Here is a 13745-nt window from a genome sequence, read left to right as displayed (position 1 = left end):
CCAGAGGCAAGGGAAACAAAAGCAAAAATGAACGATTAGGACCTCATCAAAATAAAAAGCTTCTGCACAGTGAAGGAAACAATCAGCAAAACTAAAAGGCAACCAACAGAATGGGAGAAGATATTTGCAAACGACATATGAGATAAAGGATTAGTATGCAAAATCTATAAAGAACATATCGAACTCAATACCCAAAAAACAAGTAATCCAGTGTAGAAATGAGCCAAGACATGAGCAAACACTTTCCAAGGATGACATCCAGATGGCCAAATGAAACACGAAAAAATGCTCAACATCACTCATCATCATGGAGGTACAAATCAAAAACACAATGAGATAACACCTCACCTCTGTGAGAATGGCTAACACTAACAACTCAGGCAACAACAGATGTTGGCGAGGAAGCGGAGAAAGAGGAACTCTTGCACTGCTGGCGGGAATGCAAACTGGCACAGTCACTCTGGAAACCAGTAGGTAGGTTCCTCACAAAATGAAAAAGAGGACTACCCTACAACCCAGCAGTTGCACTACTAGGTATTTATCCAAATGATACAGATGTGCTATTTTGAAGGGAAAAGTGAACCCCAAAGTTATAGAAGCACCATCAACAACAGCTAAAGTATAGAAAAAACCCAAATGTCCATCGATGGATGAATGGATAAAGAAGATGTGGTGTATACACACACACACACACACACACACACACACACACACACACACACACACACAATAGAGTGTTGCTTAGCAATCCAAAAGAATAAAATGTTGCCATTTAACCTGCATGGATGGAACTAGAGGGTATTATGCTAAGCGAATTTAGTCAGAGAAAGACAAATATTACAGGACCTCACTCATATAAGGACTTTAAGATACAAAACAGATGAATATAAGGGATGGGAAGCAAAATAATATAAAAAATGGAGGGGGACAAAAACATAAAAAAAACTCTTAAATGTGGAGAATAAACAGGGTTACTGGAGGGACTGTGGGAGGGCTGATGTGCTAAATGGGTAAGGGACTTTAAGTAATCTACTACTGAGATCATTTTTCCACATTATGCTAACTTGGATGTAAATTTAAAAAATAAATTAACTAAAAATTAAAAGAAATTAACCCAGTAAATAAAAGACATCCCAACAGAATATTGTTGAAAAGCTGTCAGTCATGAGTCCCCACTAAGGTTTGTACCTAAGTGGCTTTCTTAATTTCCCTAGTTTCTCATAAATACGGACAGTGTGCTCTGACACAAATCTACTTTTGCCCTGCCTCAAGGTGAGCAGAAAGAATATATTCACCTTTGACTTGGCTTGTTAAAAAGAAAAGAGAAAAGCAAATTCATTTGAGATAAAGCAAGTTTTACTCATGATGCAAAATCTGCTTGACTACTTTGGACATAATGTATTGCATTTGTTTATGGCTGACTTTGCATAAATTAGTGAATCTTTTTAAATGACCAAATATTGCACATTTCACTTAGTTTCAAACACACACACACACACACACACACACACACACACACAAATAGCATGAAACAAAAGTGAATAGGATATAACATAAATGCAGTAAGGACATATAAAAGATTAGTTTTCCTATAAAACATAAAATAACTGCTTTGGCAACAGTTTTCCATTTGATAACTTCACAAGCAAATTTATATTGACTTCCAATTTATTAACCATTTTTAGAAATACTATGTTTAATGATAACTCTAAGTACAAATGGGATTATTTTTCAGAAAGAGGGAAACATTTTTTTTCTCCTTAGTATATTAATTAAGCTGAAAACTGAAAGGATATCAGTTTTGTAAAAGACAATCCCAACAGACAACATTGTTGGTATCTGAACCATCATGTCAGTAAAAGTACAGTCAGTGAGGCTGTATCCTTGACTGAAAATCATGCACCATTTGTGGAGGGAACACCAGAAACTCTCCTCCAACATGATGATTGTCATTCAGGAGCTGTATTTTTTTTTATTTGATGAAATGGCATGTTCAAACTATCTTTATCATGACTCCAGTCTCTGGCTTTTTAAGTCCAGGTCAGTTCTAAAATGGTCTTAATTCATTTGCCTTGGGTAACTTTTCTTAATCCTGAATACCCAAATAAAAGAGACCTCAAATCAATTTTTTCATCATTAAAGAAAATAGGTCTACCAAAACGACATATACCAAACCTTACTAGCTATGATAGTATGCTTATCTCTTCCAAGTTACTAAAAGATTTACTGCTTGTATTCAGCTTAATGGTCAACCTGGCATTTAATGGGAGCCTAGGGAAACAACAGTAATGTATTTTTGGAATTTCAGGCTATTTCTTTGTTTCAATCAGCAGTCACTATAAATATGTTATGGTCTACAGATTTATTCTAGACCTATTTTCTATGTTTAAGTTTATATTTGAGAGAGAGAGAAAGAGCATGAGCCAGGGAAGGGCAGAGAGAGGGAACACAGAATCGCAATCAGGCTCCAGGCTCCCAGCTGCCAGCACAGAGCCCAACATGGAGCTCAAAGTCATGAGCAGTGAGATCATGACCTGTGCCAAAGTCAGATGATTAACCAACGGAGCCACACAGATACCCGAAGACCTATTTTAAATTTGCAAATATCAGACTCCAAAAGTACTGACTATTATCTAAGCCTTTAGCTCATTCACAAGTTGCACTGACTTTGAACAAAAGTAATTTTGATAAGATGCGCTAGTCTTCTATTTTTAGGAGCTACACAGACATAGAAGCAGAAAACCAACAGCTTCCTCATACACAACTTAAGAATCATCTCTACACCACTGATGCCAATTTAAAACAACCATTATATGGCCACTTGATCAACATTCATAAGGTCATGGCAATGGTTTGGAAATGCCAAATGAAACCAGAGCTTAACACGTGTAAGGAGTCACACCATGACCCTTAGGATTTCCATCTACATGTCCAAATGACAACTATTAACAGCTGCTTTCCTGTCAATTTAATGATGGTACAACTTGCATGAATGCAAATATAACATACTTTTTAAAACAAAGCTCATTCTGAAATAGACAATCTATGCAGAAAAATCCTAAGTTCTGTTTCAAACAATCAGCTGCACCCAAAGAAAGAACGATACTGTCTTAACTATAATAACTGACTTTCAAAATCTACGACGGGTTTTCACCAATACAGCTCAGTCATGTTACCAAGAACACATGGTAAACTCTTACAACAAAGGCAATGACCTTTTCCTCTATATTGTAGGAAAAAATAACAGCTATTATCTTGACATTATGAATTCATTGTATAATTCAGACCTGTTACAAAGGAAACAAACTCTCTCAGTATTCTTACTGGCTAGATTTTGCAAAGGGAAGAATACGTTTATATAATCATTAAGGATAACAGAAATTGCAGCAGTAAAAAATAAAAGGATGTGATATTGAAATTCAACCTGTGGGTATAATTACTCAGATACTAAACTTAATCCCATTTCCTGAATTGTTACACCAGCTTTACACGTACCATTGCTTATATGATACCAGGCTGAAGTATGGCTTTTCCCCGTTCATCTTGGGGACATATGGTAGATGAAAGAAAGTGGGCTTTGGAGCCCATGAGAACAAAGTTATCCAAAGGACAGCACTTACTAGTACTGTGATCTCAGAAACATGACCTACTCTCTTTTGAGCTTCAGATTGTTGATTTTCAAAATGAAAATAATCATACTTACCTCACCTGGAGGTTATGATGTCCGTGCTAAAGATGTAATTCCAGTGACAGCCAGGAACTTGGAGTATAGAGGTAGAGGGAAGATGCAAGCCTATACAAATAAATAAACAGAGTTATAACTTGGGCTAAGGGCAAACTGGGATTAGCACTGTGTGAGCAAATAATGGGCACAAGGGCATAGAGAAAAAAAAACCCATGTAGGTAGTGACTAGGTACAACAGACAGAAACCTGTTATGGAATGGATTTGCCCCCAAAATCCATACATTGAAGTCCTAACTACCCATGGCACTGTACTTGGATACCAGATCTTGAAAGGTAAAGTGGAGGTCGAATGAGCTCATTTGCGGGGAGGGACTCTAGTCTGATAACTGGTGTCCTATAGGAAGAGAGTGGGCAACTACACACACAGAAGGAAGACCACGTGAAGACAGTGGGAAGGAGGCCATCCACCAGTCATGGAGAGAGGACACCCACCCTGGCCACACCTTGATCTGAAGTGTGAGAAAATAAATAAATCAATTTCTGTTGCTTAAGCCACCCAGTCTGTGGTACATTGTGATGGCGGGCCCAGCAGAATAATACGAAATCCTAATATTTACTTGCTCAGAAAATGGTGTGTGAGCCTTTGAAGGAGTTAGGCACTGTTCGAGGGCCCTAAGGAACCAGGCCTAAACAAAGCTAGTTTGGTCTTTGGACCCCATGGGGCCGACAATCTGGCAGGGACTGCAGTAGGCGACATCCAGCAAGCAAGAAAGAAAAACAGATGGTGCCAAGGGCCAGGAAGAAAAAGAATGCAGGGAAGGGATATGGGGTGTTCAGGTCGGAGAAGGAACAGTTTTCAGTTTTACATAGAGAGCTAGCAGAGACTCCACTGAGCAGGTGATGTCAGAGCAAAGTTATGACGGAAATGAGGGAGTATGTCTTGTTGGCACGTGGAAGTATATCCCCGACAGAGAGAGGCAAAGTGAGTGCAAAGACCTGAAGCAGGAGTATGTGCCTGACAAGCTCAGGGAACAGGGAGGAGCCAGTGTGGCAGCAGCCCAGTAAAAAAGGGGAGGGGAATAGGAGAGGCCTATAGGGAGGTAGCAGAGTCTGGGGAGGGTAGCACCTGTGTGGTGCACAGCTGGAGTCAGGTGTCTGGAGACATGAACAGCTGTGGGCAGCGCATAAAGACTTAGAGGCCCCAGATGCTGGCATATAGAAGCCTGAGGCTGGCTGAGATCACCCCAGAGTAAGGGCGGATGGAAAGCAGATGGGGGACAGGAAGAAGATAAGGACCTACCAACACAAATACTGGTGAGCAGCGGCCCAGACGGTGGGAGGAGGAAGGAAGTAATTTTTAAAGAAAGGGGGTAATCAAGTGAGACTGTAAAATGGTGCCACGTAATCCACATACTGAAGTTTGAGACTTCACTGTGACCTTCAGCGATGTGTGTCATCCATTAAAGAGATGAGAAGTAGGGACGAGTGGGAGAGAAAGCCCATTCAGACTCAGCTGACAGAGAAACAAGGGAAGTTCTGCAGGCACCGGCACGTGCACTGCTAGGCATAGGAAGACAAAGCAGGTGGTGCTGCATGGGAAGTGATTGATCCCCATGGACTGGGAGAAACAGCTGCAGGTGCACAGGAAACAATAATGCTAGTATGTGCAACAAGAAATATTTGTACTTGCTTAAGCTCTATCAGAGCAGATAACCATGGATAGTTAACCATGAGATAAAAATAACCTAACTGTAAAGTCAATACCAAACCAATTGTTGACCCAACACAGATAGGCAATCAAGGAAAGATGAAAGGAAGTAAAAGGAACTCAGTGAACACAAACCCCACCTGCTTACCAGTAAAATCACCTCTAGCATTTTTGTTTTAGAGGCCCCGCCTGCCTAGGGACATTCATGAAATGGCCATGGTATCCTGACTGTTCAAAAGTAGCATAATCACTTGTGTCCTAAATAGTGACTCATTTGAATGGCCACACGAGGGTTTTACTGTCTCTTCCAATTGGTGAAATGGACCTTCCCGTGAAGAGGCGGGAATAGGACAAGAAGACAAGTACACTGATGGTGCTGCTTTAAAATGTTTTTAGCTTCACCGTTTTTTGCGAGAGAGAGAGAGAGAGAGACAGACAGACAGAACACACGTGGGGAAGGGGCAGACAGAGAGTGAGACACAGTATTTGAAGCAGGCTCCATGTTCAGAGTCATCAGCACAGAGGTGAAGCGAGGGTTCGAAACCACAAACCGTGAGACTATGACCTGAAGTGGGACACGTAATCCACTGAGCGGCTGAGGCAGTGCAAAATACGTCTGGCCTAAAAGGAACATCAAGGCTACATCGCCGATGAAGAGGTGCAGAAGGGGCACATGCATGATCCCCTCCCGTGCCAAGGTGTAGGAAAGAACATGAGTGACACCCCTCCATCGCAGAGACAGTGGCGCAATGGTGACCCCCTCCCTTGATGTGGGAGGGTGCATGTGTTAACCCCCTCCGGTCCAAAGTGGGGGAACGCTAATGCTTGAAAACCTCTTATACCCAGGGTGGAGGAAGTACTACCTAAGCCTTACCCTACACCTTATGTCAGTGCCAACCCTAACACTTACCTTAAGAGATGTGTGTTTCTTCAGCTGTGAAAGTGAAAGAACCATTCGTGAAATATCACATTTAATAGTGACATCACTACTCTCTCCCTAAAAGGTGGCACTGTGCATGGGTGACCATCTCACACACCAACCAGGGGCAAGGCAGAATCCTGAACCACCTCTGGCGTCAAGTGGGGTGGGGCACATGTTTGAACGCCCTCCAATGCTGAGGGGGTTCTGTGCATGTGTGAACACCCTTCCCACCGAGGTGAGTGGGGCCAAGCATGAACACTGTCCCTTGCTGAGGGAGGGTTGTGTGCCTGTACAAATGGTCTGCCTCACAGAGCGGGGGTTGTGGGCATGCCTGAACCCCCTTTGGCAAGGAGGGGGGTGCTTTGCACATGCGTGAACACCATCCTGGCGAGGGTAGCGGGGAGCATACGTCAACGCCCTCCCTGGCCGCATTTCTTCAGCTGTGTTTCTTCAGTTGTGAAAGTGAAAAGAACCATTCATGAAACATCACATTCAATAGTGACATCAGTACTTCCTCCCTGAGGGGTGGCGCTGTGCATGGGTGACCGACTCACATGCTGACAGGAGGCCAGGCGGAAGCCTGAACCACCTCCTGTGCTAAGTGGGGCAGGGCTCATGCACCAACGACCTCCCTGGCTGAGGTGGTGGTTCTGTGCATGCCTGAACACCCTTCCTTGCCCAGGGGAAGGGGGCGCATGTGCAAATGCCTTCCCTCATTGAGGGGAGCAGTGTGCATGCGTGAACATACACCAGTGGGGGGGGGCTGTGTGCACGCCTGTACAGCCTCCTGCGGTAGTGGGTAAGGAGCAGGCATGCATGCCCTCCCTCACTGATGGGGATTGTGCTCATGTGGAAACGCCCTACCTCTTGGAGCAGGAGTTTTGTGCATGTGTGAACACTCTTCCGCCAGTAGGGAGAGCTGTGCACATGTGTGAATAGCACCCAGTGGTATGGGGCGGGGCCCACGTGCAAATGGCATCCCTCCCCTAGCCGGGGTTGTTCAGAAATGTGAACACATTTCGCCACAATGGGGGCTGTGCACATCTATGAACACCCTCCAGCGCTGAGGGGGTAAGGTGCATAGGTCAACACCCTCCCGTGCCAAAATGGGTATGGGGCACATGCTTGAACCATTCCCTTGTTGAGGGATGCATGTGGCATATGTGAATGCCCTCCTTCATGGAGGGATTGTTGTGCGCATGCATGAATACCATCCCTCACTGACTGGTGGCTGTGCTCATGATTGAACACCCTCCCAGGCAGAGGGGGGCGGGGCAGATGGGTGAATATTCTCCCATACTGACGTGTCACGTCACATAGGTCAACACCTTCCCATGCCAGAGTGGGGGGATGGTGCACATAGGTGAATGCCCTTCTGCCAGGAGCGGGGGGCCTTACACACTCGAGAACAAACTCCCGCACTAATGGGGCAGGGTGCGTGCACAAACGCCCTCCGTCGCCAAGGAGGGTTGTGCGTGAGAACACCCTTCTACACGGACAGAGGGCTGTGCCCATCTGTGCCAAGGGGGGCAGGGTGTATTAGTGAAACACCTCTCTTGCAGAGAGGGGGAGCAAGCATGACCTAACCCTTACCCTAAAGCCTAAATGTAATGCTAACCCTAACCCTTACCTTAAGTGATGCATGCTTCTTCAGCTGTGAAAGTGAAAAGAATCATTGATGAAAGGTCACATTTGATAGTGGCAACAGTACTCCCTCTCCGAGGGGTGGCACTGTTCATGGGTGACACCCTCCATCACTGAGGGGATGAGGAGCATGTGTGAACCACCTCTCATGCCAAGGGGGACAGGGCACATGTGTCAACACCCTCCCTCACATTGGGATGGGTGGTGCAAATGTGAGAATGCGTGAGCGCACTTCCAAGCTGAAGAGTTTGGGGCGCATGTGTGAACACCCTCCCATGCTGAAGGGGGTGGGACACATGCATGAATATTCTCACACACTGAGGGGCGGTGCTATTGCGTGAATACACTCTAGAGACGAGGGGGTGGGTGTGGAAGCATGACGTAACCCTTACCCTAACCGTTCATGGTAATGCTAACCCGGACCCTTACCTTAAGAGTTGTCTGCTATTTCAGCTGTGAAATTGAAAATAACCATTCATGAAACGTCACATGTAATAGTGGCATCACTATTCCCTCATTGAAGGGTGGCGCTCTACATGGGTGACCTCCTCCCACACCAAGGTGGGGCTGTGCACATGCGTAAAAACCCTCCCTGCTGAGGTGAGCAAGACACATGCATGAACCATCTCCCATGCAGAGGTGGGGTGTGCCCATGAGTGAACACCCTCCCGACCCGACAGGTGGTCATGCACATATGTGAACAATCTGTCCCGAAGAGGGGATCTACGCATGTGTGAAAGCCCTCCCCAGTGGAAGTGGAGTGGAGCACGTGCTTCAATATTTTACCACTCTCAGGGGGTGGGGTGAAAGGGTGAACACTCTCCATTGCTCAGGATAGCAGGGTAATGCGTGAAACCTTCCCGTGCTGAGGGGGGAGAGCAAGCATGACCTAGCCCTTATCTTAACCCCTAACTGTAATGCTAACCCTACCCCTGACCTTAAGAGATGCATGCTTCTTCAGCTGTGAAAGTGAAAACAGCCGTCCATGAAACGTCAGATTTAATAGTGGCATCACTACTCCCTTGCTGACTAGTGGTGCTGTGCACAGGTGACCCCCTCCAGGGCCTGAGGGGGAGGGCACATGCGTAAACCCCCTCCCACGCTGGGGGGCAGGTTCATGCACATACCTGAACACGTTCCCAAGACAAGGGGGCACTGTGCTCATGCATGAACACCTCCTGAGCCAAGGAGAGCATGGTGCATGGACAAATGCCCTCCCTCACCAAGGGTTGTGGTGTCCATGCATGAACACCCTCGCACACGAGATGGGTGCAGGCGCATACATCAACATCCTCCCCCCCCCCCGCTGAAGGGGACTGGTTCCTATTGGTGAACACCCTCCCGAGATGAGGGGGGGTGTGGCGCATGTGTGAACGCCCTCCCACTCCAAGGGAGGGTGCAGGCATGGCCTATCCCTTACCCTAACCATGAACGGCAATCCTAACCATAACCCTTACCTTAAGAAATGCCTGCTTCTTCAGCTGTGAAAGTGAAAAGAGCCATTCATAAAACAACACGTTAAATAGTGGCATCACTACTCCCTTGTGGAGGGGAGGCAGGGTGCATGCCTGAACACCCTTCCTCAAGGAGGGTGGCGGGGGTCAGGTGTGACCTTCCTCCCTTGCCAAAACGGGGGTGCAAGCGTGACCTAACCCTTACCCTAATCCTCAGGGTAATCCAAACCATAACCCTCATCATAAGAGATGCTGTTTCTTCAGCCATGAAAGTGAAAAGACCCATTCATGAAACGTCCGATTTAATAGTGGCAACACTACTCCCTTGCTGTCTTTTTCAATCAGTGAAAGAACAGGACAAGACCCTATGGAGCTTTAATTCACTGGCCTACAGAGACAACATCAATACAACCAATAGGGACAACACATCTCCCCATGGGCCAACAATTTAGGTTGGGGTGACCTCAGAGAATATCCCCTCTGAGGGATTTAGATGTACACTTACCAGTCAAAAGTACAACCTCACTTATTGATCCAAAATACATGACCAACACCTTAGGTTCGATACCTGTACCCTGCTAGAGTTTCCTTTTGGGGGTGGGTGGTTTTTGTCTCCACATTTGGTGCAGGGTTCTGAAACGGTGGTGGTGGGTGTTTTCTCTTCGTCCATAAAGAGTTCCAAGGTGACCATTTGTGGGAGCCAAGCGGTAGTTGGTCTGCCGCTGAATCCCTGTGTGTTTCGGGTTCCCTGTTCGGCATCATAGCAGCGGCCTAGTGGAAACATAAGAGATGTCAGAAGACACTCAGGTAACCAAAGATGCGAATGAAGAACCTCCTGAAATACCACCAGAAGACTATGGGACAGTGCTACCATCCACAGTTACAGTCCAGTTTCCGAGAGCATGTGGGATGCGCTAGAGGAATGCAGTGTTACAGTGGATGAGAGGTGTCCGGCTGGTAGAAGAAATGCTGCGCATCCCCAATGCTGTCTGGGGAAATGTCGTATATGTTGTCAGCTATGCCAAAGATAACAAAAGAACAATGAACGAGACAGATGCCTGATTCTTCAGCAATGAAAGTGTAAAGAGCCATCCAGGAAATATTGGATTGAAAATGATTTTCGGTACATTAATTTTTGAAAGACACAAAGAACACAAGTGGGGCATGGGCAGAGAGAGAGAGAGAGAGACAGATAGTATCTGAAGCAGGCTCCAGATTCAGAGCCATCAACACAGAAGCTACCCAGGGCTCAAAACCAGAAACCGAGAGACCATGAACCAAGACGAAGTGAGACCCTTAACCCAGAGACATCCAGGTTAATTAAAACATCTGAATTAAAACATCTGAATTAAAAGGAACATCACTGTTACATCGAGGATAAAGGGGAGCAGATGGGACACATTCGTGAAGCCATCCCACACCAAGGGGGATTGCACCATGCCCTAAACCTTAACTAACACCTAATATTAATCCTAACCATAAACCTTACCTTAAGAAATGCCTACTTCTTCAGTTGTGAAAGTGAAAATAGATATTCATGATTTAATACTGACATCAGTATCAGATTTAATACTGGTATCAGTAATCCCAATCTAAGGAGCGGTGAGGCTCATTGGTGACACAATCTCATGCAGAGGGTGTGGGGGTCGCATGTGTGAACACAACCCATGCACCAAAAAGGATTGGGTGGTATGTGAAATCCTACCATACCGAGAGAGGGTGGGGTGACAGTGTGAAATACTCCAGAGCAAAGCTGGAATGGGGCGAGGGAAGAACAACCTACAGTGCAGAGAGACTGGGGAGATAGCAAGAACACAATCCCTCGAACATGAACACCTTCCCGCTCAAAGTGGGGGTGCAAGCATGACCTAGTCCTTGCCCAACTCCTAACCCTATCACTAAACAAAATACCACCACCTAAACCTAACACCTAACCCTAACCATAACCCTAATGCTAAATCCTGCCCCTACCCTTCCCCTAACCCTAGCCCTACCTCTAACTAACCGTAAATGTAAACATAACCCAAACTAACCCTAACCTTACCCTAACCCTCTAACCCTAACCCTAAAACCCTCATCCTAACGCTCTAACTCTACCCACTAAATCTAAAACTATAAACCTAAGGCCCTCTCCCCATGGGGATCCATATCGAAAGACTGATAACAGCACACACACTGGGACCAGAAACGGTTCATGAACACTCAGCATGGAATGTGGACATCACCACATATTTCCAAAGCGCCGCTTCAGCTGCACAAGAGGACTCCTGAGGCCTAACCGATGGGTGGCCCATACGCTTGTCTGGCCTTGGAACCAAAAGACTAATCCTGACCAGCACCCTCCCTTGTGTACTCCCCTCTGCCCTTTGGGGAGACAACTGCTCTGCTGTGGTTTCAGTGCCTGGAACCTCCCGGGACCTAATCCTAATGCTAACCAGGACCATATGCTAACCCTCAACCTAAACCTAACCCTATCACTCACACTAGACACACCTATCTACACCAGACCAGATACAGTTGTCTGTCCTTAGAACCCAAAGATTAATCCTGACCCGCAGCCTCGTTGTGCACACCACTCAGTCATTCGTGGAGGCAACTGCACTGCTGTGGGTTCAGTGCATGGAGCCTTGGGAATGAAGAAAACCCTAACCATACCCCTAACCATAACCCTCAACCTAATCGTAACCCTATTTCTAACCCTAACCCTAAACTTGAGCCGCACCCTTGCATGGGATCTCAGGTCAGCCCTTGAGGGATATCACGAGACTGGAGTTGCTTCGGCCCTGGAGACTTCCCTGCACCGATCCCTAACCCTGGCTATGGCTTCTTCCCCATGGGGACCCAATTCACAGTCTGACATCAGCACGCACATGGAATTGAGAAGCAGTGCAGGAATACTTGGTGTGGAATGTGGAACATCATCATGTCATTTCAAAATCCCGGCTGCCACTGCACTCGAGGATTCAACAGGCCTAACTGAAGAGTGCCCAATACAGTTGTCTGGCCTTGGAAACTGAAGACTAATCCTGACTGGCAGCCTCCGTTGTGCACTCCGCTCAGCCCTTCCGGGAGACGACTGCACTGCTGTGGGTTCAGCGCCTGGAGACTCCTGGGACCTAACTCTAAACCTAACCGTAACCCTAACCATAACCCTCAACCTAAATCTAACAGTTTCTATCACACTAGACCCACCTATCTACACCAGACCTTATAGAGTTGTCCGTCCTTGGAACCCAAAGACTAATTCTGACGAGCAGCCTCCATTGTGCACTGACTCAGCCCTTCGGGGAGACAATTGCACTGCTGTGGGTACAGCACCTGGAGCCTTCTTTGACCTACCCTAACCCTAACCCTGACCATAACCCTCAATCTCACCTAACCATATATCTCACAATACCTCTACACCAGACCCACACCAGTGCATGTGCCCTCACTCCAGCCCTCGAAGGAGATCACGAGACTGGAGTCTTTTGGCGCTGGCCACATCCCTGCACTGAACCCTAACCCTAGCTAAAACTCACTCCCCATGGGTACCCAATTCCAATGTCTGACAACAGAATGCACATGGGGTCGAGAAGCAGTGCAGGATCACTTGGCATGGAACGTGGAACATCACCATGTCATTTCCAAAGCCCAGCTGCTGCTGCATAAGAGGATTCCTGAGGTCTCCCCCAAAGAGTGTCCAATACACTTGTCTAGGCTTGGAACCCAAAGACTAATCCTGACCGGCAGCCTCCGTTGTGCCCGAGAGCATTCCTGAGGCTTACCCGAAGAGTGCCAGAAACAGTTGTCTGGCCTGGCAACCGAAAGACTAATCCTGACCCGCAGCATCCATTGTGTACTCCAGTCAGCACTTCGGGCAGACCACTGCACTGCTGTGGGTTCAGCATCTGGAGCCTCCTGGGACCTAACCCCAACCCTAACCAGAACCCTGACCCTAACCCTCAACCTAAACCTAAACCTATCTCTCACGCTAACTCTATACCAGACCTGTACCCTCGCAAGTGTTCTCACTTCAGCCCTCCATGAAATTCACGAGACTGGAGTCACTCTGCCCTGGTGATGTCCCTGCACTGAACCCTAACCCTAGCTAAGTCTCCCTCCTCATGGGAACCCAATTCCAATGACTGACAACAGCACGCTCATGGTGTAAATCACTCAGCTTGGACCCTGGAACATCACCATGTCATTTCCAAAGCTCAGAGGGAGCTGCACAAGGGCGCTGCTGAGGCCCAACTAAGGAGTGTCCTACACCCAAGGAGGGCCTTGACATCCTAATCCTAAGAAGGAATGGCGCCATCCTTTGCATCCTCCACTCAACCCTCTAGGAGA

At 46.8% G+C, this 13745-nt stretch overlaps 1 long non-coding RNA gene across 2 annotated transcripts in view; it reads right to left on the bottom strand.

The window, feature by feature from the left end:
* LOC123576372 overlaps window positions 1–13745 on the bottom strand; it is a 109469-nt gene that overhangs the window by 60972 nt on the left and 34752 nt on the right. For both annotated transcript variants that reach the window (XR_006701335.1, XR_006701337.1), the window contains exons 2-3: window positions 6304–10184; window positions 3704–3793 (exon numbers count right to left, since the gene is read on the bottom strand). This is a non-coding gene — a long non-coding RNA (uncharacterized LOC123576372). The remainder of the gene's footprint in view (window positions 1–3703; window positions 3794–6303; window positions 10185–13745) is intronic.

This window comes from Leopardus geoffroyi, chromosome D2 (genome assembly GCF_018350155.1).
Source record: "Leopardus geoffroyi isolate Oge1 chromosome D2, O.geoffroyi_Oge1_pat1.0, whole genome shotgun sequence".
NCBI classification, from domain to species: domain Eukaryota; kingdom Metazoa; phylum Chordata; class Mammalia; order Carnivora; family Felidae; genus Leopardus; species Leopardus geoffroyi.
This window is presented reverse-complemented; position numbering and strand designations above follow the sequence as displayed.